This window comes from Ambystoma mexicanum, chromosome 9, assembly GCF_040938575.1.
Source record: "Ambystoma mexicanum isolate Mex_15411 chromosome 9, UKY_AmexF1_1, whole genome shotgun sequence".
Lineage (NCBI taxonomy): Eukaryota > Metazoa > Chordata > Amphibia > Caudata > Ambystomatidae > Ambystoma > Ambystoma mexicanum.
The window spans coordinates 110,709,436-110,726,207 of record NC_090931.1 but is presented as its reverse complement, the minus strand read 5'-3'; positions in this window follow the sequence as shown (position 1 = coordinate 110,726,207).

The window sequence follows — 16,772 nt, the reverse complement described above, 5'->3', positions numbered from 1 at the left end:
TGGATGCACTTGCAGCAGTGGTCAATTTGCAGTTCCGAAATGCTTATGGTGTGTTACATCTCTTAGTTGCCATCTATACTTTTTATGCCTGTGACATGTGCCTGACAGAGGTGGTGTCTGATGGAGTTCATATATTATATTTTGTACTTGTGTAGGCTTTGCTATTTGGACACATCCATTTCTGCTTTTGGGATGTGTTTGCATATCAAGGCCACTGGATGCATGCAAGGTTCTCATTTGTGTGTGATATGTCTGCTTCACGTGTTGGCTGTCTATGTGATGTTTATGTGTGTGTGTGTGTTATGTGCTTCTAACATGTGTACTAATGTTAATTTTTCTCCACTTTTCAGATGATGACGCAATGGAGCCAGAGGATGGTGTTGTCATCCCAGACACAGGGTTGCTATCACACCAGCAACCCAGCACAAGTGGGGGTTGTGGGGTGGTAGACCACGAGAACCCATTTGTGTTCCAGACCATCCTGTCTAGGGCTGGCAATGAGTCTAGCCTAGAGGATCACTCTGACGACAATGTCGAGTTGGATGTGCATCGGGTCCATTCGTCAGGAGTCAGTGATTCTGATGTGGACGCTCGTCTGTCCGTGACACCTGCACTGAGGGGCCAGACGGTGGTGGGACCTCCACCTGTGGTGGATCGGGATACAGGGTCACCCTCGACACCAGTTGCTGATGTGCCTGGGGCATCATGTCGACAGAGGAATGTAGTCCTGCTGCCGCGTGCGGTGCCAACCCAACAAGGACGTCGGCTCCTTGGGCACCGCAGGTGCCAAGCCCAGCAACGCGGTGGCCGCGCGCCACTGGGGTATACTGAGTAGGAGCAAGCCATGATTGCCAATTCAGAACACCAGGGGGCAGCAATTGATAACATCGCTGAGAGCATGGCACGTGTGGCTCAATCCGCGCTCCCCCTGCTAGGCAGGTGGAACTCCAGCAGCGGGCGGCACAGTCCACGGCCTGCTCGCTCAGGCTGGGCATGGCGGCCTCAGACAGGGCACACCGGGCTGAAATGGTGTCTTTGCGTCAAGCAATTGCTGCTCACGCAGAGGCACACATGGAGGCAATGAGGGTTGACTATGAATCCCACAAATCTACTCTGGCTGTGCTCATGATGTCCCAGAGGAGGTGGTCAGAGGAGAGGTTGGAGCAGCTAGAGAATACCATCTCAGCTGAGCTACGTGCTTGCCGGGAGGTGTACAAGTTGTCCTGCCAGGCCATGCAGGAAGAACTCTGTGTTACACGTGTTACATTGCAAGAGAAAGCACACGTATCATGCAAGGTTCTACATGCTGACCTACGTGTCATTGCTGCACAGAACCAGGCTCACCCTTCCCGCAGACTTGCTGCCGACGAGGGGCAAGCTGCGCCTAGGCGTGGTCAGGGTACTGTGCCACGTCAACCTTTTCAGCCAGAGGGTGACTCTGACTAGGACGACGAGATATCTCCCACACAGGTCGGGCTGTGCAGGCATTGAGCCCATGGAGTTTTTATTTTGTTGTTTCAACATCATCACATGTGGGTGTTGAGGTGCACCCTGTACCTCCACCCTCCTGGGTGTCTTCCCCCCCCGGGTCGTATGTGGCTATTTTAGATTTTTCTTGTTAGTTTAGTTAGTTAATATGGTTTTTGATAGTTAGTTTCATTAGGTAATGTAGGTTTTTTATAGTTAGTTTAATTAGTTAATATAGTTTAAAATTGCTTGTCTATTGCGCATTCATGTGACGGTGTGGTGCTTTGTGGCTTTTGAAAGCATCCACTGTCTGTTTGTTCCAGCTGGGCCCTTCAAGCTTGTCTCGTGTATGTGTTTGCAGCTGGGCTCCTGACTCACATAGGCACTCCTGCTTCCCCTATCCATGGGCTCGCAAGGATGGTTCAGTGTAACAAACATTTACACAAGGGCTTTGGACTTTCGTCATATATGTGGCCTGTCTGCTGCTGTACTACTTGTGTTAACACCCCTAGTGGGGATTGAGTGCTTATCCATGGCATGTCTGTAATCGATTTGGGTGAGTACATGATTGATGTGTCCATTAATTGATGTGGATCGTGATGTATGTTATGTTCTTGCCTGTATATGTGCTTCATGCACTTCATGCTGTAGACAGAAGCCAGCACCCTTTGACTGTCAAAGTCACACTGATGTTTAGATCTCTAAGATGGCTCAGTGACAACCAGCATGAAGACACACACACAGGGAACTTTACAGCATTATTAATATGTTTTATGACCTTTCTGCAGGAAAATGAGCCTCCAGACTACCTTTGCCAGCAGATACAGGACCAAGTACTACAGAACAGAACCAGAGCTGTATATTTCTATATAGCAAGCCCAAATGCACTCCTAGGGGACTCAAATCCCCATTTACACATAAATGCTTTTCATAAATATTTACGCCAAATTGGCAGACATTTGAATTCAAAAGTAGCTTTATCTCTTCTTGACTTAAATCAAATGGCTGTTAAAAATACAACGTTCGAAATAAGGCATCACAAATCAATGTCAAATATATTGATAAACCAGGGCCTGGATCGTAGAGATAATTCTTGAATTTTAATTATTCGAATCCAAAAGTCATTTGAAGTGATGAAATCAGATTTGCAAAATGTCCTATATTCACACATAGAGCATATTTTGTCAATGTTACATACAGAACACAGAACATTTTCAACACAGGAAATGCCTTACAACAACAGGCATTGTGCAAATCACTTTCAAGAATAAACAAATTGTCACTTCATGCAATAATTGATCCAATCAATATATGTTTCCAGAAAAAGTCTCTTTTGAGTATCAAAAGATAACCGACGCGTTTCGGTTCATAGAACCATCTTCAGGGTATGGACTTCACTGTTCCTATTCATAATTGTATTCATGCAACGGACCCTACAGGGTAATGGAAATAGAAATCTATTTAGTAATTACTCTCAACTTCTATATTCAAAACTAGCCAAAAGTGTATAGTAAGTAAGATACACTAACCTCGCTGAAACATGGGGGGGAGGGTCCAGTGCCTGACCTAACAGTCATACAGGAAAGAAGAGGGGGAATGCCAGGACCCAGGACAAGAATTCCAACAGTCCCTTAAAAATTCAACTCAATTAAAACATAGATGGAGTTCACCCATCCACTTACCCGGTCTTCTGGCAGAAATCTCAAAGGACCGGGCTACGGTATAGTGCGGTCAAATGAGGTTCTAAAACAAACAAAAATAGCCCGTATGTGATTATCTGCCACCAGTGTGCATAGTAAAGACAATTTAGCAGGAGACTCGTTCTATTTATATAAGATGCTAGGGAGTAGACAAAGCTGAGTCCTTCAATAAACTAAGAGACTCTTATGTTATGAGCTGCACTACCATGACAATAAAACAGGTAACTCGAACTATGTTAAGAGGAAGCAGGGAAGAAGCAGGGTGCTTAATCCGGGAGTCACTAAACCGCTCTGTATTGAAACCGGCGGAGAGTTATTAGATCCGGTTATAGACTGAGGATTCAAAGTCCTTCCCAATGGAATCTCTAAACAACACATAGTCATCATAGAGGCCATTGTCCTTCGCGCAGGAGCACGAACATACTCTCACCGAGCCGTGTGTTCTGCTTACCTCGGGACACAAGCACTTCTGTTCAGTCTAGCCGCAGCAGAGCGCGCGGTGTGAATGAGCCGTAGCGTTATGCGTCGTCCTGGCAACCAGGCGCATGCACGCGGTGCGCCAGGACGACGGCCATCTTGGTGTGGGTACGGTGCAGTGCTTTGTTGTCAAGGCGACGCAGCACCAGCACCGCTTGAAAGTGTCCAACGTCAAATACAGGTCTCCGTGTGGATCACAGAAAACTAAAGGTAAAATGGTCAAGTGAAGGTAAAATAATCTCAAACGCGCATGGGGATCGGAGCTGTGATACTACCCATCAGTTGTTGCATCCTCATTGTATGTTGTTTCCGGAAAAAGGCACCCATCCTGTTGAACATTTGTTGAACTGTGCTACCTTGGTAGTTCTATCATTCTGCTTGTACATGTGCCTGGACTTTTCTTTCCACTTCAAGTAATCTACTGGAGACTCTTCCAGGGTTTTTTGTGCCTAGAGGATTTTTCCCTGGTTTGGGGGTTGGGCTCCTTGGTGTTCTCTGCGATTTGGGATTTTTACCAGTCAAGGAGGCCTCTGAGGGGGCTGCACCCTATTTACACGCAAGGTGGCACATGAAGACCAAGGGTTAGGGGGATCCTGTAGCCAGGTAGACTAAAAGGGAGAAGGCTACATTCCCCAGACACAGTTGTTCAGAAGGTCATCGTGATGGGTAAATGAGGGAGGGCCTTTTGTTGTTGGACAGTAAGCCTGGGCTACAGTGTTTGGGCACTCTCTGACAATGTCATTGTGGGGTACTATGTACATGATGTGTTCTGCTGGTCAATGGCTGTTCCTGTGTTGTATTTACTTTTCAGGTGTCAGGGGATTGCTGTGCTTTGACATGCTGGGGTGTACACATGGGCAGTGTTCACATGTGATGTGTACACAACACTGAGGGTCACTTGATTTCACATGCATATATTGGGTGCATGTCCCTACTGACACACACTGTTGCACAATGCTCCACCATGTGTACAACCACCCTTCCATGCCCATAGGTGCACACATATTGCCTTCTCGGGCACGATGTGTCCCTGCAGCGCATGATCAATTACCATTTGGGGATCCTGTACATGCGTCCATAGGTTATTTTTTTCTTTGTCCTTTTCATGTGATGCTCAAGGTGCATCCCCAACATAATGGCTGCTCACTGTGCTGTGTGCTGAGCAGTGTGTAGCAGGAGAAACACACAGCACACGGGTTCGGGAGTAGCGATTTTGCCTTGCCCAATGTGCATGTGAACAGGCATTCAGTGCTGTGTTCAAACTACCACTGGTGGAAGGCATTTGTTTATGACTTGGTATGTGTGGGAGGTTGTTGGTCAGTCATTTCATCTGATTCCATGTCAGGCGTCATTGTCTCGGGCCACTTTCCATTTATCACATGTCACTTTGTATCTTATTGGTCATGTGTTGGGCTTTTGCTGTTGCATGCCATGACATGGTGTGGCAGACAAGGGTAATGTGGTTTGGGAGGGTTTGGGTGACATACCAGGGACTGTCATGGCCTGTTTTGCGGGGGGGGGGGGGTGATACACACCTTGCATGTGTTCCTTTTGATCACATGGGATTGGTTATGTTTATGTAGCTAGGGATGCACACAACGTAGCACTTCCATGGCAACATCCTCAGGGTGGTATGGTTGTGACAGTTGACTGTCTCTTTGTCATCATCGATTGTCACCTGGTATGTGCCAGGCCTGTGTGCACTCCGCAGGGGGGGGAGTTTAGGTGAAATATGTGGCCACAAGCTGGGTCCGGGCTGCCTCGCCACTTGCCCTTTCCCCTCCCATGGGCAGCGCCTGTGCCTGTGGTTGGGGGTGTGGGGGCACCACCATGTCCCACTACTACTCAGAGAGACTGGAGGTGCTTTTTTACCGACCACCTATAAACAGCCCTCCATTAAGCTTTGATTTGAACAATACATCATGTTTAAAGGGTCACTTGCTTCCCCACTATCCCTTCTTGGTTATTTCTCTTGTATATGCTTTTTGATCATTCTATTGTCATATATCACACCAAATTGTATCAAAAATAATCATTTATTATTCTTTCTTAAAACACATCGGGCCTCATTACGACCCAGGCGGTAAGTGATCGAAATTACCGCCATGGCGTAATGAGCGTTAACGCCATGGTCCGATGGCGATAAGAGCGCCATATTATGACCCATCGCGCACGAGCATTACGCCATGGCGGTAACGTAAACTACGCCATGCCGTAAACAGCCCTTACCGCCCTCGTTAACAGCGCAGGGTGACCTACCGCCACCCATCATTGCGCCGACCGTAGTCAGCGGTCACCGTAATTAGCGGTGACCGCAATTAGGCGGAACCGGAAATAGCGTAAGCGCGGCGGAACGGGAAACAGCACAGCGGCCATCTTAAAAAACACAATCCATTGCCATCCTACCCAACCACACCACAACCAACCCTCAAACCCTGACATTCCCATAACCCACCCATTTCCTCAGCCAACCATGCCTAAAGTTGTCAAGAAGGCATGTGACAGGCAGCGGCAGGAGCGCTTCAGTCGAGAGGAACTGCAAATGCTTGCAGACACGCTCCAGGAGAAGGCCGATGTTGTCTTCTCCAATGAGATGACCCGGACAGCCATAGGCCGCAAAAAGGAGGTGTGGGAACTTGTGGCACAACGTGTCAGTGCTGTTAGAACCACCCCACGCACCTCCAAACAGTGCCGCAAGAGATGGGACGACCTGCGGATCAGGGTCCGGGGCATTATGTCTGCCAACCGTAACCTGGCCCTGGGAACTGGCGGGGGAGCAGACTCCCCACTGAAGATGCAGCCATGGGAGGAGACATGTGCCTCTCTGATTGGCATTGAGTGCATCGAAGGTGTCGGCGAGATGGAGAGAGGGGCCCCGAGATCTGGAGACACAGGTAGGTGCCTCATATCCAGCCTTGCAAGACACCCTGATACACTTGCACGTGACAATCACAATGTGGCAGACGCAACACATCAGCAGATGAGCCACGCCCTGCGCACATGCAGCATGTACACTGTACAGTAGGCAGACACACACCTGCATGCAAAACCGAACCTAAAGGGAGGCAACCTGTATGTCACGGGCTACTAACTCCACCATCTATCCATTACACTCTTCACAATGCCTGCTCAATGTCCGCTGGACCATCAATAACAGTCACCCTCCTCTGCTCCACCACAGGCTCGCAATCGGACACTGGCAGGGACGACAGCACCAGCACCCCAGCCAAGAAGGCCAGGAAAGTGGGAGAAGGGAACCATGCATCCACCTCTGCTGGACCCAGGCAGAGACCACGCCAGGCTGAAGAGGCCAGGGCAGCAAAGTCCCCCGAGGAAGGGGTCGTGACAGCACCTGCAGCCCAACAACACCCACTGTTGCCCACTGAGGGCAATGTGTCAGCAGGGAGCAGTACTGTTGGGGAGACTGCAGCCATCGCTGCCTGCTCCGACAGTGATGTGGAGGATGACACTGGACTTGACCACAACACGCAACTGCACTCACCACACCTATCCCCAATCAGCCATCATGGAGATGACACCCAGGGCCCATCGCCAGCTAATTCATGGCCAGCAACTCCAAGCCCAGTGGGAGTTGTGGAAGATGGGAGTAGTCCCATTGGTCCCCCATTGGCACCCTCCATTGGGCCAGAATTCCAGCTGTCGCTGGAGCAGATTGCCAACAGGCAGGAAGCACTGGGCACACTCCTCACGCAGCATGTTGCAGAATGTGGAAGTGCCAGTGCAGCCATGGAGAGGAGTGCTGATGGCATCAGGGCTGCCATCCAAACTGCCAGCAGGGACATATGCACCGAACTTGCTGCAGTGCGGCAGATGATGAGCCAGCTCATCCAGACAATTCTGGACACATGCCGTACTGAGCAGCCCGGTACATCCTCAGCTGCAAGTTCAGCACAAGCCTCTCCCGTCCGCAGGTCATCCAGGGCCCTGAGGAGCACAGGCAGGGGGGCCCCAGGTTCCGGGAGAGGGGGCAGTCAATAGTGTGCTGAACTATACACACTTCACCACGGGCACTGTCACATGTTTGCAGGGTGTTCAGGGGGGAGTGGGAGGGGGGAATTGGGTGTGTTGGAGTGTTCAGGGGGAGCGGGAGGGGGGAATTGGGTGTGTTGGAGTGTTCAGGGGGGAGGGGGGAATTGGGTGTGTTGGAGTGTTCAGGGGGGAGGGGGAGGGGGGAATTGGGTGTGTTGGAGTGTTCAGGGGGGAGGGGGGGGGAATTGGGTGTGTTGGAGTGTACAGGGGGGAGGGGGAGGGGGGAATTGGGTGTGTTGGAGTGTTCAGGGGGGAGGGGGAGGGGGGAATTGGGTGTGTTGGAGTGTTCAGGGGGGAGGGGGAGGGGTTCTGTTATACCTATTCAGTAGAACAATACACTTTTTCTTTTCTCACAAACGAAAAGTGTGGACATTGCTCATTGCGTATGTGTGCTTTATTGTTTTACAGTCCACAGTGTTGACATACCAGACACACACAGTGCCCCAAGTGCCATCCATATGTCACACACTCGCTGTGTGTGCTAGAAGTATCGGTCAATGACATTCTGACGCATTATATGGCCCTCCTGTGCATCGCTGCCTCCCTGAGGTGCTGCCCCATCCCCATCATCATCATCCCCATCATCAGGTGGTTGTGGTTCTGCGTCAGGAGGCAGAGGCACGTTTCGTCTGATGCACATATTGTGTAGCATGACACATGCCATGACGATCTTTGCAACCTTCTCATGGCGGTACAGGAGTGCCCCGCCAGACCTGCTGAGGCAGCGGAAACGTGCCTTCAGTAGGCCAAAAGCATGCTCTATCACCACACGGGTACGTGCATGGGCATGGTTGTAGTCCTCCTCATGCTGGTTCGATGGGTTCCGCACTGGTGTGAGGAGCCACCTCTTCAGGGGATAGCCCGCATCACCTGTAAAATGTGAGAAAAGAATGTGTCAGGAACGAGATTGATATGTGAACATGACGCACAACCATGCCTTGATTCTGACTGTTACTGTGCACCAATTGGAGTTGTGGTTATGGATTTACACTGTGCAACCATTATGTGTTCATGGCTCTCATGTACTGTTTTGCATGCAAAAACACAATGCAGGGGGGACGATTGCCTTGTGAGTGGCCATCCACTGTGTCCGTTCAGGCCGTCATTCATGTGACCTTGCACGTGTCCTGTGAGCTTGAAGCTCACATGATAGCAACATTGATGTCTGGCTCATTATGACCCCAGTGAGCATTACTGGTGTCAATGGGGACAGTTTGTGGGTCTTGTAGTGGTGCATTGATGTCCCTGTCTGTCATGTGCCTCCTTTGTGCGCAGTTGTGGGGGACAGGCCTTTCAGTAGTTGGTGCATGGTGACGTGCATGTTGGTGTTTTTCTTTAGGGTCAATGCGGTCACAATTTGCACAATGCACTTGCAAATGGTTGTGTCGTTTTTGGGATGCACTTTCATTCACATGTTGGGATGATTAGGTCAGGCATGATGTGTACACTACTCTGTTGACGTCAGTGCTGCCACAGGGAATGATCTGGCTACTGCTAGTTGCACCCATGTGACGTATGCATCACCCCCCTGTATCTGCCAGATGTAATATGCATTGGTACATCATTCAACAACCACTTTGCATTTCCATGCTCATGACATTAGACTCACCGAGTAGGTAGGATCTTGGGCCTGCATGTCGCTCCATGTAGCGTGGTATTGTTGAGTTCCGAAGGACCATAGAATCATGGGTTGATCCGGGGAATCTGGCACAACAATGTGTGATGATCCTGTTGGAGTCACAGACCATTTGCACGTTGATTGAGTGGAAATGTTTACGGTTGCGGTACGGTACCTCCATGGCATGTGGGACCACCAATTCAACATGGGTGCAGTCAATGGCACCAATACAACCAGGTATGCCGGCCAGTGCATGGAAACCCACTTTGGTGTTGGCTATCTCCTGGGCAGACCGTGGTAATGAGATGTGGTCATCTGTGTGCTTGAGGAGGGCATCGAGCACTTGCATCAGTGTACGCGAGAATAATGGTTGTGATATGCCATGCAAGTGCCCCACTGTGTGCTGGTAGGTGCCTGTGGCCAGGAAGTGGAGCACGGACACTACCTTCAGTAGGGGGGGTGGCAGTGGGTGTTTCAATCATGCTGACGATGTCGTTGTGTATCATGTCCACAATGGTGGTGATGGTGTCCCGGTCCAGTCGGTACAGGGTGTGGATCTGCTCAGCGGTGAGGTTGAATGGGCTGGGTCTGATGCGTGGGATTGGGGGCTGCCTGCGTGGTGGCACTGGCTGTGCTGGTGGGGCTTGCTGGGCCTGCCTTGCCCTCCTTCTCCTCCTGCGTCTCCTCTGTGCAGCCTGTTGTTGTTGTTGTTGTTGTTGTTGTTGTAGTTGCTGTTGTAGCACTCGCATTGCTATCAGGTCCTCCAGCCCCAACATTGCTAGTCCTATTGGTATCATTGTGGAGTGTGACTGGGTGTGGGAAGGGGTGGGGTGTGCTCTTTTTGTACTTCCTGAGTCTGTATTGCCTTCACCTGTGCTGTTTCTGTGCACCTGTGGCAGCTGCATTCACTTAACATGGCCCTTTACGGTTGGTTCGCGATGGCGTAATTAGCACCATGGCGGTAAGGTACTTAACGGGCTGGGTGATGGCGTTAGGGGCATGTCCGCTTGGGTCGGCATTCGCGTACCTTTCCGCCATGGCGCTAAGTACGGTGTGGAGGTTCGCGTGCGCGCGCCCTTGGCGCAGTCAGCGGCAGCGTTAGCTACGATGCCGCTAATGACATCGTAGTTTACAGTCACGGGTCGTAATCGGCCCTAGCGGAAGACGATGGCGGTAATCGTTTACCGCCATCGTTTTTCGCTTTGCGCCAGGGTCGTAATGAGGGCCATCGTATACAAAACATTTTTAAACACTCATCTTTTTTTTTCCTTTTTTTATATACAATTGTAAGTTAGATCAATCCCATTAGTTGACCCACACAAGTATATGTCTATGATTTTCAGTTTCACTGTGCACATCAAACAATCTGTAGTAATACATTTTTAACAATTTTTTCTAGATAAAAATTTCATAGGGATCTGTTGTCTGCTCGCCTCTCTCATAGAGGAGTGCATCCCAGTCCATAAAATGTTTTACTCTGTATTAATCTCACCCATGCTTACTTTCATACTGCATTCAAACCATACCCGACATGTTTCATTCCTTACACACTTTCATATCACTAACAAGGAAATTCTTCAGGGGGGAAAACTTCTTTATACCACATTTCATTAAGATGTGCAATTCTATTTGTCTTCTTTTACAGTTCTTTCTAGGGGTCCACTATTAATGAGGTTCCAATTATCATTCGCTGAGGTCCAACCATCAAACGGATAACTATAGGAAGCAAGAAAAGGGATATTCAAATTTTAATGTTCGAATCACCTTTAGGTTTACGTTTCTATTACACTTCACCTACTGTCTTTACTAACAGTATTAGGAGTAAATCATTTAACTAGCTCCTTATGCATCTCCATTATAGCACTTAGTCTCTCCATCTCAATACACCACAGGCTACAAATCACATATATCCTGGCAGAATACCTTCTAGTATTGGGCTCTATTTCGTCTCAAATTCGTTAAACCCAATGGATGGATACTGGGCGATTTTAAATCATCTAGGATTCTATAACATAAGATTACCTTAATCCTGTTAACTTTTCCTTTGTCTATCTTCTTTGTATGTCAACTTTTGTCAAGCGCCAAGGTATTCTGCTATGCCGACCTGAATAGCTGGCTAATGAGTATCATCTGGAACATTCCTCCGTTATCGTCCACTGTTGAAAGCAATACATGCATAATTATTTTATAACATTGTACTGTCAATTGTCCATTTGTCTTTGTTATATCTATTTACTTCCTGCATCATATCTGCTTAGGTCTGCTCTTACTGACCTGATTTTGTAACGTATCTCTCCGATTCCCAGAGCTGTAGTGTGTTGGCCGCTTCTAAGCTCTTGCTGCCTAATGCTCGACCGGCACTTTGTCCGCCTATGTTTCTTTTATTCCATCTGCTCAGCTTCTATTTATCTACAGCTAAAAAGACACAGACATGCACTAAGTTTTACTCTTTATCACTTATGTACCTACTGGCAGTTTCTGTCATCATGGTCTGGCTACATGAGTTTAGGTACAGTCCTCTTACCTTTAACTATTTGTGTCCGTCCCGCTGTGTTCCGGTGTATTGGCACCACCATGTCCACCAGTACACCCTGCCGTGTTGCAACATTGTGCAGGACACATGCTGCCACAATAATCCTGCACACTACTGGGGGTGCATATAGTAGCTGGCCACCAGAGCGGTCAATGGAGCGGAAACGTGACTTGAGCACTCCGAACGTGCGTTCTACTATGGCCCTGGTTGCAATATGGGCAGCGTTATATCTTACCTGGGGTGGTGTGGTGGTGTTCTGGATTGGCGTCATCGCGTGGTTGCTCAGAGGGTAGGCACTGTCCCCTGGGGTGGTGATAATGGCTGCGATTATTAGGGTTTGTGTATTTGTCTGTGTGTGACATGCATGCATATGCATGGGCATTTATACTCACCTAGGAGGCATGTGTCACCATGCTTCCCAGCTTCCAGGGCCCAGCTCAGGGCGGACATTCTGTATATGAAACTCATGGGTTGAGCCAGGGTAGTTTGCATAGACAGAGGTGATGATTCCCTTTGCATCACATACAACCTGCACGTTGATGGAATGCCAGAGCTTGCAGTTTCGATAGATGTGCTCAGTGGCCCTAGGTGGGCGTAGGGCCACATGGGTGCAATCTATGGCACCAAGCACTTTGGGGAAGTGTGCCACCCTGTAGAAGTCCTGGACCACGGCCTGCCTTTCTGCGGGAGTTCTGGGCATGTATATGTGCCAGCGGTCTGAGGGGCGCGCAGTCATGATTGCCAACACCTGGTGTAGGCAGCGTGACTGCGTTGGCTGTGAGACCCCCCCACTATGGCAGTTGTCCGCTAAAATGACCCAGTGGCCAAAAAAGGCAGGACATTGAGCACCTTCTCCAAGGGGCTCAATGCTTTGGAGCACAGGGTGGGGGATGTAAGGTCATCTTCCCACTCCCTGACCAGGTCTAGGATGATACGAGGTGGAAACCTATACCTGCCATAGACCTGGTTGTCAGGCACCCCAAAAAGGCTGGTCCGGGGCCAAAGAATGCGGGGCCTGGCTATTCTCCTCCTGCGGTGTCCCACGATCAGTGCTGCTACAAATGGGACATTCATCGTAGCTGTATATCCGTGTTTGTTTTCGCGGGCACTTTTATACTGTGCACGGAGAAGCTTCCGCCTGCCTTTGTGTGGTGGACGTGTTGACGCCTGTGCGTGTCTTTTAGCGTGCGCGGGTTTCCCGTATTCGAGTCCATGAATACCTGTTGTTTGCGTGCGTGTGGGCGTTCTGTGTATTTCTCTGCAGTACTTCCCCAGTTACGCCTTCTTTTTCACACATAGTTCCCCATTCCGCATGTTATGCCCCGTGTCCCGCCCCCTTTTTGATGTGTGCGCCGACGTTGTGCGCTTTCGCTGTGCGCGTCGTGCACAGCGTTTGGGATGTTGCTGTGATGTGTGCGCCAATGCGCGCCACGCTCGGATTTGGCGCACATCCCGCAGTAAACACACGCAGGCCCTTCCATGAATCGCATGCATGTGCTTGCTTTTTTACGCTTGCGCCGGCTTGCACCGACATTTTCGGGGGAAATGTGTTCCATAAATCGGCCCCATATAATGTAAATTAGCACATGGGCAACACGTGCTCGCATTGGAAGCAAAACACTGAGTAGTATGGGTTTGATACCCGGTCTCGAACTTAGAGACTGAACTAGACTCCGGCAAGAAACATGATATAAAGAGGCCCATTTAAATATTTTTTTTTATATAAGAAGGGAGAATAAGTGCCATGTTTTTTTATAAAGCGCCTAAGACCGTACCTGAGTTCGGCTTCTAAGGGCGGATCCAGGATTTGAACCTCTGTGTTCTGCTTGTTTCCAAGACCAGTGTGTTGCCCCTGTGCTATCCTCTGTTCACGTGTGAGATGTCATGTACCGCATTCTAGTGATGCAGCAGGTTTGTGCATTCCGTCACATTCATTTGTGGAGGGGCGGGGCACAGGTGAAAGGGAGAGATTGGCTATACTGTGATGTCTCACCAATATGGTCCGCGCGTGGTTTAGGCACTAAAGGTTTGACATGCAGGATAGAAAGATTAAATTACCTCCTTTCTCCGGCTTCCTCCTCACAGTCCTTCTCATTTGAGTAAAGACTGTGACGAGGAAGATCCAGGCTCGGAGTAATGGAGATTACCATTAACACGATCCAGTCACCAGACCCCATTCAGCATCCTAGGTCGTAGAGTTGCGGCCTCTCAGAGATGGCGAGGCGATCGCTTAGGTTGCAGAAAGACACTTGCTCCCTTGTTCTCCTCAGGTAAAGAAGGGACGCTGATGAAATCTCAGTGGAGACCTCAGGGCCAATGTTGGAGGCCACATCTGGCACGTCTTCGTCCACAGAGTCAGCTCGATCCTTGCGGTATTCGCTGACAAGATGGTCATCACTACTGGTGCTTACAGTAGTCACTTACCCGTCCCCCTTCCTAGCACTTCTTCTCTCCCTCTTGATATGATATGATATGATAGCTTATTTATATAGCGCCTATACACAAAGTGTTTCAAAACGCTTCAAGGCAAGAGAGGGAACAAGGGAAAATACAATAACATTCTTACAGGCCATGAACAGTAAGGATGTGAAATTAACTATCGTACTCGGCCTGACGACATTTGAGATAGTGCAAGAGCTAAAACATAGATAAGGAAGGGAGGGGGAGAGTGGGAAGGAAATGGAAACAGACAGGCGGCTACCGTACTAGGCCTGATGACATTTCTGCTAGAGCCGGAGAAAACATAAGGTGAGGGAGAGGGGTGCAGAAAGGGAGGGGAAGAACAAAACAAGCGACTTAAGCACTAGGCCTGACGACATTTCAGATAGTGCTGGAGGAGGGCTGGGGGGAACAAGTAAGGTGAGGGGGGAGGAGACAGACGAGGTTGCTATCATACTAGGTCCAGGGACAATTCTCATAGAGTAAGTGCATAAAAGAAAGTAACAGGAGGAGATAGGAAAAGGGAGAAAGGGAGAGGAGAGAACAGAAAGTAAGCAGTCAAAAAGAGTGGAGAAGCAAGAGGTGAGAGCAAATACAATTGCAGAAGTCAGTAGTAACACATAATGTTGCAAGCCAGGATACAAGATGAAGATAGGAACAGCATGTTTCAGGGCCACCATGAGAAAGGGTGACGCACCTTGAATCAATGAAGGTCATAAAAGTCAAATCCAGCATTGGCCTCAAGACTGTGTTGGTGAAACCAGAATGTATCAGGACAAAATCCTGCAGAAGTAGGCTGGACAGGGCGTGGGGGGAGAGGAGGAGCAGGGTAGAAGAACCTTCCCCGCAATTGCGCGATCTGAATGATACAAGGCCTAGTAAGGTCGTTGTTTTGTCCCCCTTGTTTCCCCCTCCTTGTCTTGTCACGCCTTGAAACACTTGTGTACAGGCGCATTATAAATGATTTATCATATCATTACAGGAGGCTCAGGGTTCAAAACATCTGCCCCTGGCTGGCCAGTCTCTGTTTTGAAATGAGCTTTGCCTCATGTCACAGAGCGCCAAGGGCTTCCTGTTGTTCTCATGGTTCTCTTCATTTGGTGAAGGTCAGCAGAGTCTCCTTAAAGCGGGTGCTGGTTTTTACCTTTGGGCTTCTCTTCTATGCCAGAACGGGGTCTCAGAGTCGACTGTCAGCTCTTTGACATGTCCTGTGTTGTTCAAGAATAGGTTATTGTTGTTCTCTGGCTTCCTAACACTCTGTCACTTGGTAGGGGAGAGGTCCAGGAGCTGTGTGGAGTTATGGTTAACGCAGGAGGTCGGCCTATGTGGAGAGTTACTAGATAACATCCCGGCCATGAGCACATAGTCGTTTGCTAGTTCCTCAGGAATCTATAGCCTTCACGTTCTAGCTCCCAGCTTTGCCTACGTGGGAGAGGGTGACTTTGCCACTGGTTCTCGTTAATCTCTCACAGACTCCGTTTGTCTGGGGCCAGCACAGTGTGGTACGAATATGTTTGGCACCTAAGCGACACAGGTAGGGAGGGATTGGCGGCTCATTGACTGTTGTGATTGTATTGGGTGTATCCATGATATTTGGTGGTATTGCTATGGTCAAATTCCATTTTCCTGAATTGTTTTTACCGATTTCATTTCCACCTCACCTACTCCCTCAGCTCTACTTTCTAAATACCTAACCCCAATCAACCATCTATTGGTAAAAAAAGAGCTTAACAATTTGCAGCAAATGGGATTTGACCAGATCGTGCAGCCCCTTTAGTTATGCCGTTTGTTCTTACTGACTGAATGGTTGTCTTTTTTCATGGATTGTACTCCTGTGCTCCAGTGATTTGGTTGCTCACTGTGACTGAATGGTTACCTGTTTTCCTTGATTGATCTGCACTGCCCGCAGTCATTTGGATGCTCACTGTGACTGAATGGTTGCCTGTTTTCCAGGATTCATCTGCCCTGGCCCCAGCGACTAGGATGCTCACTATGACTGAATGGTTTCCTGTTTTCCAGGATTCATCTGCCCTGGCCCCAGTGACTAGGATGCTCACTATGACTGAATGGTTGCCTTATTTCCAGGATTGATCTACCCCGCCCCAGTTATTTGGATGCTCACTGTGACTGAATGGTTGCCTATTTTTCGAAATTTACCTGCCTTGCCCCAAGTGATTTGGACGTTCTCTGTGATTGAATGGGTTGCCTGTTTTCCCAGATTGATCAGCCCTGCCCCAATGATTTGGATGTTCACTGGTTGCCTGTTTTTCTGGATTTATCTGCCTTGACCCCAGTGATTTGGTTGCTCACTGTGACTGAATGGTTACAGTTTCTCCAGGATTCATCTGCCCTGCCCCGAGTGATTTGGATGCTCATTCTGACTGAATTATTGCCTCTTTTATTTGATTAATATGCATTTCCCCAAGTGATTTGGATGCTCACTGTGTCTGAATGGTCGCCTGTTTTCCTGGATGTATCTGCCCTGCCC